Below are 14,860 nucleotides of genomic sequence, written 5' to 3' on the forward strand. Positions count from 1 at the left end.
TCAAGGAGAGGAAAAAGCAGACTGAATGGATTCGAATGGTCTGAGAGCCACATCCATATTTTAGAAAGGAACCCTCAGGTACACTGTCCCTGCCCACACAAGCAGGGGGGGCTGGAAAAAGTGGGCTGTTGACAGCAAAGGGAGTTCCCAGGAGTGACCTGATCTTAAACTGGCCCAGGGGTCATTGAACCGTCTTCAACTGTTTCATCAGTCGTGAAAGGGGATTTGGACGAGACCCTGGCTAATCTTTTCTGCCCTGGAGCCCAGACCTGCACGCTCAAGAGAAGATTCTGGTGGATGGGTGGGTGAGGACTGTCAAGCTGGTGGCTTTTCCAAAGCTCTTTCAGTTAAGTGATTGGGAAAGAGATATGTTTGCAGACAGAAAGGACTCCCATGTTTATGCGTTCCTGCTGTGGGATACTTTCTTCACGCATGGGCTGTTTCACCCGAGCTCCCTGACTGCAGTGCCGCCTTGGCTGGAAGGAGGGGTGTGGAGAGGGGCCGGGCTCAGGGCACAGATGGGGTCTGTGACTGAGCCTCTCCCCTGCAGGGCACAGCCACAGCTTCTCAGGTAGGGGACTAGCCTCCAGAGAGCCTGCCACATACCTTGAGATCAGGATTCACACGTCCCCAGGGGCCCGAGAGGTTCTCAGCCCCCATATGTGCCGATGCTCCGGGCAGAGTCGCGTTTCTCTTGTCCTGGGGGAGTCTGTCCCTGGTCAGAGTGCTGGGCAGGCCTGGGGAAACCTGCGTCCACCAGAGCAGGTTCCAGGAGGCTTGTAGCTTATAAGCAGCATAGACGGTCTGTTTGCTTGTGTGTGTGTGGTGTGGTATGTGATGTGTGTGCTCTATGTGTGAGATGTGTGTGTGTGGTTTGTAGAGGGTATGTGTGTGGGGGTGTGTGTGTCCTGTGTGTGCTGTGTGGTATATATGATGTGGTATTGGTGTTTGTGCTGTATGTGTGAAGTGTGAGTGTGCTGTGGAGTGTGTTTGTGTGGTGTGGTGTGGTGTATGATGTGCGTGGAGTGATGTGTGTCTGTGGTGTGTGTGGGGGTGGTATGTGATGTGTTACATGCTGTGTGTGTATGGGGGGTGATACGGTAGATGCGGTGTGTGTGGGGGTGTGATATGTATGCGGTGTGTGTGGTGTGCATGTGTGGTGTGTGTGATGTGGTATGTGGTGTTTGTGCTGTATGTGTGAAGTTTATGTGTGCCTGTGTGTGATGTTTGAGTGGTGTGGTATGTGATATGGCACATGAGGGGTGTGTGTGTGTGTGTGGTGTGGTTTGTGGTATGGTGCCTGCTTTGCATGTGTGTGGTGTACGTGCGTGGTGTGTGGGATGGCAGAGGGCAGGGATCACTGCAGTCTGGGAGGTCAGAAGCCTACTGAATGCGCTAGGACTTGCTGGTGCTCCTCGAAGAGGAGGAAGGGCAGAGCCCCATTTGAGCCGCTCTGGGGAAGCCCACCAGCCCACGCTGCGCAGCCAGATGGAGGGCGGTGAGTGATGGTCAGTAGGTAATGACCAGAGCCCAGACGGCTTTCCTGTGAGACTCACTGATGTGAGAGTCAGGACCCACGTGAAGCTCCTGGCACAGCTCCTAAGAGTTACCAGGAAAGCCGTAATGATGTTAACTGTGCCCTAAAAGATCCTTACCTTAATACTGAAAGGATTATTGCAGTGAAATATTTTATTCAGGCATGGAATAATCTATTATTCCTGTCCTCCAGAGATGCACAAATAACAAAACTCTGGTGCTTCCTTTTGGTTTGTATAGGAAACCTATACAAACATTTTGCATAATGCTCTCAAGTGAAAAATCAGCTCACCACAGTTACCCACCCACCACTTACCTTGCAGGCTACTTACTTAACCTTTTCACACCCTAGTTTCTTCTTCTGTGAAACAGGGTTTATGGTCTATAATCAACTCAATGAAAGTAAAGTGTCTACACTTGTGTGAACAGTGAGTACCTGTGCTGGTCTCCTGGGCAGATCTTCTGCTTTACTTGAGATGCTTGGTCCTGAGGGTCCAGGGTGAGTTGGCCTGGTTGACAGAATATAACTGTGAAAGTGAGACTTGGAAATTGACAAGTTCAAAAGGAAGAAGGGAGGGAGGAAGAGAGACAGAAAAAGAGAAAGAAAAAAAGGAAGGGACCAGCCAGGTCACTACAGGAGAGGCAACTAGACCATGCCTGGACCACGTAGCATGCTTCCACTTTCTTCTTCTATTTCCTCCCCTAGAAGAATTTCCAGACACATAGAAGTTGGGGCCAAGTCCAACGACTTACTGTGTTCTCTCTGACTAGAAGTAGAGTTGAAAACCATGTACTATGACTGCCCACATTCAGAACTGCTCGCATGAACAGTATTTTCAGTTTATGAATCTTAACTCCAAAACAACATAGTGAAATTTTTTTGCTGAGGTATGCTGCTGCTGCTGCTAAGTCACTTCAGTCGTGTCTGACTCTGTGTGACCCCATAGACGGCAGCCCACCAGGCTCCCCCGTCCCTGGGATTCTCCAGGCAAGAACACTGGAATGGGTTGCCAAGTTGACTTTATTTTCTTGGGCTCCAAAATCACTGCAGATGGTGACTGCAGCCACGAAATTAAAAGATACTTGCTCTTTGGAAGAAAAGCTATGACAAACCTAGACAGCATATTAACAAGCAGAGACATTACTTTGCCGACAAAGGTCCGTATAGTCGAAGCTGTGGTTTTTCCAATAGTCATGTATGGATGTGAGAGTTGGACCATGAAGAAGGCTGAACACCAAAGAACTGATGCTTTTGAACTGTGGTGTTGGAGAACACTCTTGAGAGTGCCCTGGACTGCGAGGAGATCAAACCAGTCAATCCTAAAGGAAATCATCCCTGCATATTCATTGGAAGGGCTGACGCTGAAGCTGAAGCTCCAATACTTTGGCCACCTGACGTGAAGTCAACTCATTAGAAAAGACCCTGATGCTGGGAAAGATTGAGGGCAGGAGCAGAAAGGAATAACAAGAGGATGAGATGGTTGGATAATATCACTGACTCAAGGGACATGAGTTTGAGAAAGCGCTGAGAGATGGTGATGGACAGAGAGGCCTGGGGTTCTGTAGTCCGTGTGGTCGCAAAGAGTCGGACGACAATAGTTGATTTCAATATTATATTAATTTCAGGCGTACTATATTGTGATTCAAAGTTTCTGAAGGTTGTACTCCATTTAAAGTTGTTATCAAATACTGGTTATGTTCCCTGTGCTGTACAACATACACTTGCAGATTATTTATTTTGTTCCTTCCTTCCACAAATATGCACTGCGTACTTGCAACATGCCAACCCCTGTCTGAGACATTTGGGATGTGTTAACAAACGAAACAGCAAAGACTGCTGTCCATGTGGAGTTTATGAGCTGTGTATGCAGGGAGACAGACAGTGAGCAGTAAAAAGCAGACAGAATGAGTGATTCATTTGTCTGGTTTGTTATAAAGTGACAAGTACTGTGGAAGGAGAGAAAGAAGGAGGAAGGGAGCCGGGGGGAAGGAAGGAGGACAGAAAGTAGAGGTGGGCAGTGGTCAGGGAGACCTAGACCAGGCTGGGGAGAAGGAGGCTGGTTGTGACTGGAAATCGAGAGGTGACCTCTGAGCAAGGGCTTGAAGGAAGGGAGGGCCTGCAGGGGCAGTGTCCAGAGGGGGAGCATTCCAAAGGGAACTGGCAGCAGAGAGGCCCTCAGGGTGGAGGGCACTGGAGCATTCCCTGGAGGAGCCATGAGGCTGGTTGCCCCTGGCGTTCACAGAAGAGGGCCTCCTCAGAGGGCCTCCCAGGTCATCATTAGACAGGAGCCCCCTGGGAATCATTGCAGAGGTTTGAACAGAGGGGCGGCATGACGTGACATACTGTAACAGAGTCACTGTGGCAGCTGGGCAGAGACCAGACCTTGCGGACAGAGGTGAGAGTCAGGAGATCAGCTCGGGGGCTAGGGCAGGTGGGAGAGGATGGTGGCCCGGACCAGGGGACAGACCAGGGATATGAAGCGGGTGGTCAGTGTCTCGTAAATTTTGAAGGTGGAGTCAGATGTTTCCTGAGAAGCAGATGTAGGGTGGGAGGGAAAGAAGAATTAACTAACAGAAGAATGCATGTGTGCGTGTACGCTCAGTTGTGTCCAGCTCTTTTGTGACCCCACGGACTGCAGCCCCCCTGGCTCCCATGTCCATGGGATTCTCCAGGCAAGAATGCTGGAGTGGATAGCCATTTCCTCCTCCAGGGGATCTTCCCGACCCAGAGGTTGAACCAGCATCTCTTGTGTCTCCCTCATTGAGCAAGGGGGATTCTTTACCAACTGTGCCACCTGGGAAGTCCCTGTAGAAGAATGGGTGGGTGTGGACTGAGGTGGAGAACCTGGCAGGTAGAGGACTTGGGGGAGCGGGGGAGGGAGGGTAACACAGCAGAAGCTGGCTTTGATCACGTCAGCCTCGGGATGTCTATTAGAAACTCCAGCCGATCGTCGAGGAGGCAGGGCCGCCGGGTCTTAGTGTTTGGAATCGAGGAGAACGCGGAGCTGAAACTATAAACTGACCTCATGTTTCAAGTCACAGTCTGGCAAAGACCCCAGAAGCTCAGAAGAGGACCAAGGATGGATGGCACCCCCGCGTTTCCAACCCTACAGGACTGGGGAGGGAGGAACCAGAAGGAGAGACTGGGAGGACAGAGGAAAAGCAGGGCAGCCAGGTGGTGGAGAGGCTGGAGAAAGGAGACTGAAGGCAGAAAGGTCAGCCCTGAATCAAGTGCTTCCAAGGGTCCAGGTCAGAAGGGAACTGAGCACTCAGCAGCTCCTTTCTGCGGCTCAGAGCCAAAGGCCGCTTTCATACTGTTGATCATCCTTCCCTGGGCTATGCAAGTTCATCCCCAGGATTCACTCTTCGTTTCCATCAGGGCACTCCATCAAGTTTTATGTCCAGTGGGGTGAAAATAGAGACTCAAGGAAAGGAGCTTCTTCATTTAGCATTGAGCCCCAAGTACAAAATGCCCCAGCCTAAGGTTATTACAGAGAGATCGAAAAAGAACACCTTCAGCCATCGCATCCCAAGCAAAGCGGCAAGTTCACCACCCCAATTCATAAATAGAAAGCCTCCAGCCTTCGAGACCTGTTAAGGCGAGTTTGCTTCCATTTCACAGAGTGAGTTTTATTGCTCTGCATCCTTATAAACTGTCGATGCACTGAGTACATTCTATCAAAACCAAATAAAAGCATCACTTAGTTGGGAGTAATCGAAAGGTACTGATGAAGGAAAAGACAAAGGAAATATATTGCCCTCAGTATCTTCCCGAAGCTCTGCAATGGCTGTTACTCCAGCCAAGGGGCCAGCGTCTCCTCCACCTGCCAGAGGGCAAGTCCCTTCATGTGTTGGAGTCTCAGCTGCCTCACCTGTAAACTTGGGGTGATAGTCCTCGCTCCTACCTCTGCTTAAGGATCCAATGAGATAAAATGTGTAAGGCCTGGCATATGGTGGCTGATGAATATTAACCATAATTTTTTAACACCTAGATACGCATGATCTAAAGAGCTTGCAATCATTGTATTGATTTAGTTTTGGCTGTGCTGGGTCTTTGTTGCGCCATGCACTTTTTTCTAGGTGCGGGGAGTGAGGGCTACTCTCTAGTTGCGGTGGGCAGGCTTCTCGTGGCGGGGCTTCTCTTGTTGCAGAGCACAGGCTCTAGAGCAGAGCTGCTGTGGTTGTGGTGCTTTCAGTTGCTCCATAGCATGCGGGCTCTTCCCAGATCGAGCCACTGTCTCCTGCATTGGCAGGCAGATTCTTTACCACTGAGCAACCAGGGAAGCCCTGAAGAGTGACTATTATAATGGTCATTCTCTGATACTTCCTCAGAAGGTCGATTTCACCAGAGGTCCTCATCTCCCCCAGCCCCTGCTACTGCTAAGTCACTTCAGTCGTGTCCGACTCTGTGAGACCCCATAGATGGCAGCCCACCAGGCTCCCCCGTCCCTGGGGTTCTCCAGGCAAGAGTACTGGAGTGGGTTGCCATTTCCTTCTCCCCCAGCCCCTGGGAAATCCCCAGCACTGGATCCACCCTCCCTGACCAAAACCCCCAGGGACTCTCACAGGAGGGTCACCCAGGTGATAGCACCTGGCTGCCAGGTGTGTGGGAGAGGCTGCTCTTGACCTTTTCTCCTCTGCACACGGGGAAGAAGGGCCCTTTGCAGGAGTTCCAATTGCTGCAGAGAGCTCCTGAATGCAGGGCTGGCTTGTGATTCAAATCCTGCTCCTGTGGTTTAAGAGCTAACAGTTGCCATCTCACTGTGTACACAGGTCGACATCCTGCTCTTTGCCCTGAGGGACACGGCTCATGGGTGACTCTCTTTTTCAGGTGCCTTCTTGTTGGCCCTTGGCTCGGCTCCCACCCACCTGACGGGGAGAGGCCCCAACCTCTCGGAAAAAAGCAAACAAACTCCACCCTCCAGATCCAACCCAAGCCAGCCAGCCTGGCTGGGTCCACCTGCCTGGCTCGCTCAGGAACAGGGCACCCCACCCACCTGCCCCAGGTGTTTAGAGAGGTGTTTCCTCCACAGTACTCCATGGGGCACAGGTTTGTCACCCAGGTGGGACTGTTAATATTCCAAACCCAGGTTGTACATTGGAAGGGTTTCTGGTAAGCTTTTACAATGGCATAACTGAAGCTCTATGTTTTAAAAAAATGTTTTAATGTTTAAATATGGTTGAATCTGTATTTTCCTATCACCATCAATGATAATAATATGCATGCGTTCTAAGTCACTTCCGTCATGTCTGACTCTTTGCGACTCCATGGACTGTAGCCCACCAGGCTCCTCTGTCCATGGAATTTTCTAGGCAAGAATACTGGAGTGGGTTACCATAATAATAATAATTGTTATTAATTAAAATAAAAGCTATTGACTGTCAAGCAATTAAAATGTGCCAGCTCTGGCTGAGGTGACTGGCACAAGTGTTATGCACTAATTTCACCATCTCCAGTGGAGTGGGTTTTCTCTCCCATTTCGCAGACAAGGCAGGTAAGGCATCACAAAGAGGGGACACAGTGGCAAACCCTGTGTCAGGATTCAGTCCTTGTTGTGGGACCCAGGGCATCTCCCCTCCGCCCTCAGGGAATCTTCCCACGCCCCTCCCAGCATCCAATCCACCCCAACCCTCACCCAGGCGAGGCCCCCTCCCACCTCACCCCCACCCTATCCCTCCCACCTGAATGAAAGAACTTGATGAAATAATCAGAACTTTTGGTTCTCGGTTGTTAAGCCATTTTATTAATACTTTTCCACATCGCACCTCCTCTGCTTTGTGAATCCTTCCTCGACAATTGCGGTAAGCCTTTCAGTCCTATTCTCAACGGCGGTTCAGACTCAACCCGAAGGTTTATTGTGTCGCTGGTCACTGCCTCATATAGCACCGTCCTTTCCTCGAATTCCCTCTTCTAATTCATTTTTTTCATTTGATTGATGTATTTTGTGAGTAAGATCTTTTTCAGAAGTAGCATAGGAAGAATGCTCCTATGCATTCCTTGTTCCCTCCCATAGGAAGGAGAATCCTGGCACTACCCCCAAACGGTCCCAGGTCCAGCTACTCCTCACTCAGAAAACCAGTACTCAAGTGAGGCAAATGAAGACAGAAAGGAAAGCTGCTTTCACTCAGAAAGATGGCAATCCTGGGAAATGGTGGACTCAGTGTCTCCCAAAAACCACCTCGGAAGATTCTGCTTGGCCGTGACAGCTTTTAAAGAGAAACAGAAGTAATCTCAGTGAGTCATTTGGACGAGGGGTCAGAGTCATCGCCACCCCCCACTACCTGCAGGCTTGTTGACGTCTTGTGATCTTTCTTTTTTAAAACTTCTTTGTTGGAGGATAGCTGCTTTACAATGTTGTGCTAGTTCCTACTGTATAGCAAAGTGAGTCAGCCACACGTGTACATAAATCCCCTCTTCCTTGGATTTCCTTCCCACTTAGGTCGCCACAGAGCACTGAGGAGGGCCCCCTGTGGCTCTACAGTAGGTTCTCATTATTATCTGTTTCATACATAGTCGTGTATATCGGAGAAGGCGATGGCCCCCCACTCCAGCACTCTTGCCTGGAAAATCCCATGGACGGAGGAGCCTGGTAGGCTGCAGTCCATGGGGTCGCTAAGAGTCAGACATGACTGAGTGACTTCAATTTCACTTTTCACTTTCATGCACTGGAGAAGGACATGGCAACCCACTCCAGTGTTCTTGCCTAGAGAATCCCAGGGATGGGGGAGTGTGGTGGGCTGCCATCTATGGGGTCGCACAGAGTTGGACACCACTGAAGTGACTTAGCCATGTATATATGTCAATGCCAGTTTCCCTGGTGGCTCAAAACGTAAGGAATCTGCCTGCAATGCGGGAAACTCAGGTTCGATCCCTGGGTTGGGAAGATTCCCTGCAGGAGGGCTTGCCCACTCACTCCAGTGTTCTTGCTTGGAGAATCCCCACGGACAGAGGTGCCTGGTGGGCTATAGTCCATGGGGTCACAAAGAGTTGGACACAACTGAGTGACTAAGTACAAGCTCCCAATCCATTCCACTCCCCTCCCCTACCTTGGTATCCATATGTTTGTTTGTGATCTTTCTTTAGATGCTGTCTTGTTCACACACATGACATTACTGAAGGGGAAGCTAGGGATAGAGATATGGTCATCTGTTAATTACTTATTCTTCATTTCTACTTCCTCGATCTACGGAAAAAAACAACAAGTTAGGCAAAGTATTGTGTGAGCAAAAGATTTGAAAGGTGTGCTTGGGCTAGAAACAAGTGGAGCATGCGGGTGACTGATGTAAGTTTAATGTTAAGACAAAGGGACCTCCAGCAGATAGCTCTTTCCTGCCAAAAGCTGCTTACACTGGGACCACTCCCATTCTTCTCAGACTGGTGATTCTATCACTAGTCAGTCTTCTGGGACACTCCCCTGCAGCTGCTGCTGCTGCTGCTAAGTCGCTTCAGTCGTGTCCGACTCTGTGTGACTCCATGGACTGCAGCCCACCAGGCTCCTTCATCCATGGGACTCCCCAGGCAAAAGTACTGGAGTGGGTTGCCATTGCCTTCTCCCCTGCAGACACACAGTTTAAACAATTTCCTCTTTATCGTTGAAATTTCTAAGTGTTCTTTTCAATAACTGCACCCAGAATGTGGTGAGGATCTTTGACCTGATGTCCTTTGCTCAAGAAACACTTGCTTTTTCAGTCTTTGCTTTTCCTCTATCATTTTGGTTCTCACTTCCTGGAAATTGTGTGGTTGCTCCTTGTTCAGTTGCTCAGTCGTGTCCAACTCTTTGTGACCACATGGACGCCAGGCTTCTCTGTCCTTCACTATCTCCCAGACTTGGCTCAAACTTATGTCCATTGAATCGATGATGCCATTCAACAACCTCATCCTCTGTCACCCCCTTCTCCTCCTGCCCTCAATCTGTCCCAGCATCAGAGACTTTCCCTTCAGGGATCTCCTCACCAGATGGCCAAATTATTGGAACTTCAGCTTCAGCATCAGTCTTTCCAATGAATATTTAGGGTTGATTTGCTTTAGGATTGAATGGTTTGATCTCCTTTCTGTCCAAGGGACTCTCAAGAGTCTTCTCTAGCACCACAATTCAAAAGCATCAATTCTTTAGTGCTCAACTTGTGTTCTTGTTGTTGGCTTGATCACTCAGTTGTGTCCGACACTTTGTGACCCCATGGACTCTAGCCCTCCAGATTCCTCTGTCTGTGGAATTTCCCAGGCAAGAATACTGGAATGGTTTGCCATTGCCTTCTCCAGGGAATCTTCCTGACCCAGGGACCGAATCCAGGTCTCTTGCATTCCAGGTAGATTCTTTACCAACTGAGCCACCAGGGAAACTCAACTTGTGACGTGAATGTAAAGGTCCCCTAGACACCCTTCCCCATAAATCTGTCCTTTCATGGTCCCCATCTCTTTATCTCTTTGCTCTGGGGCTGCAAATATTCCTTGACCTGCATTGAGCTTCTCATTTACACCTCAGATTTCAGCTCCGTTCCTTCTGCCATTTGCTGTCTCTGTGAGCTCTTTTATTCTCCAAGAATTCTTTTTTCAGCTCCACTTGCTTTTTTTTTTTTACAGTAAGAGCTCTTATTTCTTTCTTAGAATAGCTCCTGAAATTTCCCTGAGGAGAGAGTCTTAGAATTCTATGTTAAGTTCTTCGTGGCGCCCCTTCAGCTGCTGATCTCCTCGTGTGTCTGGGAGCATCTCATCTGCACATATTTTGGGGAAAAAAGCTAAGACTGACATATCTTGGTAGTTAGTGCAGGTTCATTCTGGAGCCATTTTAGTGGGAGTGTTTGGAAAGAGGAGAGAATGGGATAGAAGCCAGGGGTCAGCTGACATAGCTCCTCTTGGGGATGGTGCAGAGGCAGGAGGGGGCAGGTGGCCAGAGCTAAAAACCAGGGTGAAGGGGTGGTGCCATTTTGATCTGGTGGTGGAGAGTGGGATTAGTCTGCAGGCCGCAGGTCGGTAGTCACTCTATGTCTGATGCTCTGGTGGGGTTTCTGAGATTTTATGAGTTATCCTGTAACTGCTCCTGGTTTGCCCACCCACCCTTCAGCCTCTCTCTGCTGGTGGAATCTTATTTGTGTCTCTGCAGTGTCAAGACAGGTGGCGCTAGTGGTACAGAACTCCTCCTAATGCAGAAGACCCCATGTAAGAGACGCAGGTTTGATCCCTGGGTCAAATCTCCTGGAGGAGGAAATGGCCACCCACTCCACTATCCTTGCCTGGAGAATCCCATGGACAGAGGAGCCTGGTGGGCTAAAATCCACAGTGGTCGCACAGAGTTTGCCACGACTGAAGCGACTTAGCAAGTAGCAAGCAAGTGTCAAGACAACGGACCAGAGGGTGGGGTGCGCATGGGCATTCCACTGCTGCCTGGAGCCCTGCTCCCACCTTTGACTAAGGCCCTTACAGGGAAATGAAGCACTGCCTCCTGGGCCCCGCTGTCTGCTAAGGACCTTGCCAGACCAGATGTCCCACGTCACCCAGCAGGCCACCCACGGGGACAATGAGAGATGCAGCACCAGGGTGAGCTGCTTTTTGGAGACAAAGGGCCAGTCTGATTATTGGCCCCTTGGGGCCCTTTGCCTTCACCAGCCCTACCCTGATGTCTCACATGGGCGGCTGCACTCCAGGCTTGGGGGGAGGGCCCTTGGGAGGGGATTCTGTACCCTGAGCTTAAAGGAGAAGGTGGTTTCTGGGACCCACATTGCTTCCTTCTCAGTGTGGGATGAAGCTGAGCTGATTTAAACTGGACCAGCCTGGGGCTCTGAGACTCCAAGTGGGCACTGGCATCTCCTGGGAGGGGGTGGGGTGGATGATGGTGAGCCGTTCCCCACCCCCACAACAAGCTGACCCTCAATTTCCCCTGTCCTTTCTTCCTTATTTTAATCCTTCGCTCCCTCCCCTCTTCATGCTGTTACTTTTTTCCTCCCACGAAGTCATAAATCCGCACAGAAGACAGTCCCATTCTCTAAACGGCCCCTGTCAGAACAAATGCTTTCACAGGCACTCACTTGAATTTGTCTTCCTCCAGCCTTCCACCAGGAAAGAGAAGCGATTATGACTTTCAGAGGGTGACTGAAGTAAAGGCGACACATAAAAGCAGATGTCTGAGTCGGTCTGCGGCTGGCAACCCGCTTCTGATCTCACCACTCAAGTACTCAGCCTGCATTGGCATGAATCTTAATTCATTATGATCACATGAACGTCACTGAACCTGAGGGAGCTGTGAGCGCCAGGATGCCGAACGTGGGGAAGAGTCCACTCTCGCCTGGTCATCAAAACCACATGGGTCTCGGTCCCTGGGATGAGAAATGGAACTCATTCCCAGTGCAACTGGAAAGAGAGTGACAGAGGTGGAGAGAGGGCATCTCAACCGTGCCCTGGAGCCCAGTATCAGGAAGGATGATAATGTAGACGAGAGGCCCCCCCACCAAATCCCAGATACACCCAGCCGAAGGAACAGAGCCTTTAAATCCAAGACAACATTTTCAGGGAAGGTAGAGGACCATCTCTTGAGTGACTACTGCATAGTGAGAACTTCTACAAGTGTTAGTTTCAATAACTCTAGTCATCGTAAGATACACACCTCAGTGGAAAGAACCACTATTCCATTGTTTATCTGCACAATATCTTCTTTGTCCATTCATCTGTCAATGGACAATCACCTTTCCATGTCGTGGCTGTTGTAAATAGTGCTGCAATCATGCTGCAAACAGTGCAATTGTAAACAGTACTCCAGAAACACTGGAGGACACGTGTCATTTTGAACTGTAGTTTTCTCAGGGTACATGCCCAGGTATGGGATTGCTGGATCATACGGTAGCTCTATTTTGTTTCCTGAGGAACTTCCATACGCTCCTCCGTAGTGGCTGTGTCAATTTTCCTTTCCACCAACAGTACAGGAGGGCTCCCTTTTCTCTACACCGTCTCCAGCATTTCTCATTTGTAGATTTTTATGATGATGGCCATGCTGTCTGGTCTGGAGAACCCCATGGACAAAGGGGCCTGGCAGGCGACAGACCATCAGGTCGCCAAGAGTCAGACAAGCCTGCAGAGGCTGAGTATGCACACACTCGTCCAGACCATTAGGACAGATGAACCTAGTTCTGTGGCAGGAAAAGAGATGCAGATGTGGAGAACGGATAGGTGGAAATGGGGGGGGTGGGGGTGGCGGCGGGGGATGAATTGAAAGTTTGGGTTTGACATTAGATATACTCTGCCATGTGCAAAATAGATAGCTAGCGGGAAACTGATAGCTCAGGGAGCTCAGCTCAGTGCATTGTGATGACTTAGACGAGTGGGGTGGGGGGATGGTGGGAGGAAGGTTCAAGAGGGAGAGGATATCCGTACGTGTGAGTATGTGCTCACTCACTCAGTCGTAGCCAACTCTTTGCAATCCCATGAACAGTAGAATGAACAGTAGCCCACCAGGCTCCTCTGTCCATGGAATTATCCAGGCAAGAATACTGGAGGGGGGTGCCATTTCCTTCCCCAGGGATGTGTATATATGTGTGTGTGTGTGTGTGTGTGTGTGTGTACATATAACAGATTCACTTTGTTGTACAGCAGAAACTAACACAAAAAGCAACTATATTCCAATAAAAATAAAGTGAACAATTCAGTGGCCAGAAAACCACTCTTTCATGCCACTAAGAAAAAAAATGCTAGTTAAACTGTGATATGATACTTCCTTATCATTTAGGTTTTGAGTTTCATGCCTATAAAAGAAGTTTTCAGCCCAATTTAGGTTTTCCTGTATAAACATAAAATATAGGTGAAATAAGCTGGTGTAAGTTATTCTTAAAATTTTTCACTCCAACCAACTCTTGAATCCTTTTTGGACTCACAGTCATCAATGTCTATGCTTTTCCTACAGTATCATCTCTGGGCCTTTAAGGTATGAGGCGATACCGTTTCCTAAGAGTGGTGTATCAGTTTCCTGTTGCTGCTATAACAAATAACCACAGACTTGGTGGCTTAAAATAGCATGAATTTGGGAGTTCCCTGGCACCCCAGTGGTTAAGACTGCCTTCCAATGCAGGGAGTATGGCCCCAATCCCTGATCCAGGAACTAAGATCCCACATGGCTCAAGGCCACAAAAGCCAAAACATGAGAAAAAACAGCAGAAGCAATATTGTAACAAAGCCAATAAAAAGAGCATGAATTTTATTATCTTATACTTCTCAAGGTCAGAGTCTGACTTGGGTCTCAGTGGGCTCAACTCAAGCTGCCAGCAGTGCTATTCTCCCTCTCGGGACCTATAGGGGAGAGTCTGTTTCTTTGTCTTCACAAACTGCTCGGGTCACCTGCATCCCTTGCCTTGGTCCCCCACCCCCATCCCCAAACTGGCAACACTGCACCTTTCTAACAGTTCTTCCCTAATCACCACTACCTCCCACAGCTGGGAAAGGCTGTCTGATTTGAAGGATGCAGTGATTAGACAGGCACCGCTGGCTAATCTAGGCTGCTCCCCCAAGCCCAAGGGGCATAATTTAACCCCACCTGCAAAATTCCTTCTGCCATATACGGTAACTTATTCACAGGTTCTGGGGACAAGGATGTGGGCATTTTTAGGGCATTTCCCTTACCCTGCCACCACAGTGGTTTCCTACTGTGGTATCCACCTTTCTACAAGCATTTTCGCTGGGCTTTCTGGATATTATCTGAATATCAACAGAAAGTTTTGGACAATCTCAAGACTCATACAGTTTTCTCAAATGATCCTTAAGTGGTTTGGCAATTGAAATGGCAAGGACAATGGTCACCACTCATGATGTGGGTTTTTGTCGTTCAGTTGCTAAGTCGTGTCCTACTTTTTGGGACCCTGTGGACTGCAGCAAGCCAGGCTTCCCTGTCCTTTGCTATCTCCTGGAGTTTAGTCAAACTCATGTCCATTGAATTAGTGATGCTATCCAACCATCTCATCCTCTGTCATCCCCTTCTCCTTTTGCCTTCGATCTTTCCCAGCATCAGGGTTCTTCCCAATGAACTGGCTCTTCGCATCAGGTGGCCAAAATATTGGACCTTCAGCGTCAGCATGAGTCCTTCCAATGAATATTCACAGTTGATTTCTTTTAGGATTAACTAGTTTGATCTCCTTGCTGTCCAAGGCACTCTTTAAGAGTCTTCTCCAGCACCACAGTTCAAAAGCGTCAATTCTTCAGCACTCTGCCAACTATCACATCCATATATGAAAACTAGAAAAATCACAGCTTTGATTATATTCAGCTTTGTCAGCAATGGTGATGTCTCTGCTTTTTAACATGCTGTCTAAGTTTGTCATATCTTTTTTCCTAAGGAGCAGGTGTCTT

At 49.0% G+C, this 14,860-nt stretch overlaps 1 long non-coding RNA gene across 1 annotated transcript; it reads left to right on the top strand.

The window, feature by feature from the left end:
- Positions 1 to 209: 209 nt before the first annotated feature.
- LOC132657453 (uncharacterized) lies at positions 210 to 13,726 on the top strand. Its single transcript, XR_009595658.1, has 2 exons — positions 210 to 11,071; positions 11,580 to 13,726. It is a non-coding gene; the product is annotated as an uncharacterized LOC132657453 (long non-coding RNA).
- Positions 13,727 to 14,860: the final 1,134 nt, after the last annotated feature.

Source organism: Ovis aries, chromosome 1 (genome assembly GCF_016772045.2).
Source record: "Ovis aries strain OAR_USU_Benz2616 breed Rambouillet chromosome 1, ARS-UI_Ramb_v3.0, whole genome shotgun sequence".
In the NCBI taxonomy this organism is placed as follows: Eukaryota; Metazoa; Chordata; class Mammalia; order Artiodactyla; family Bovidae; genus Ovis; species Ovis aries.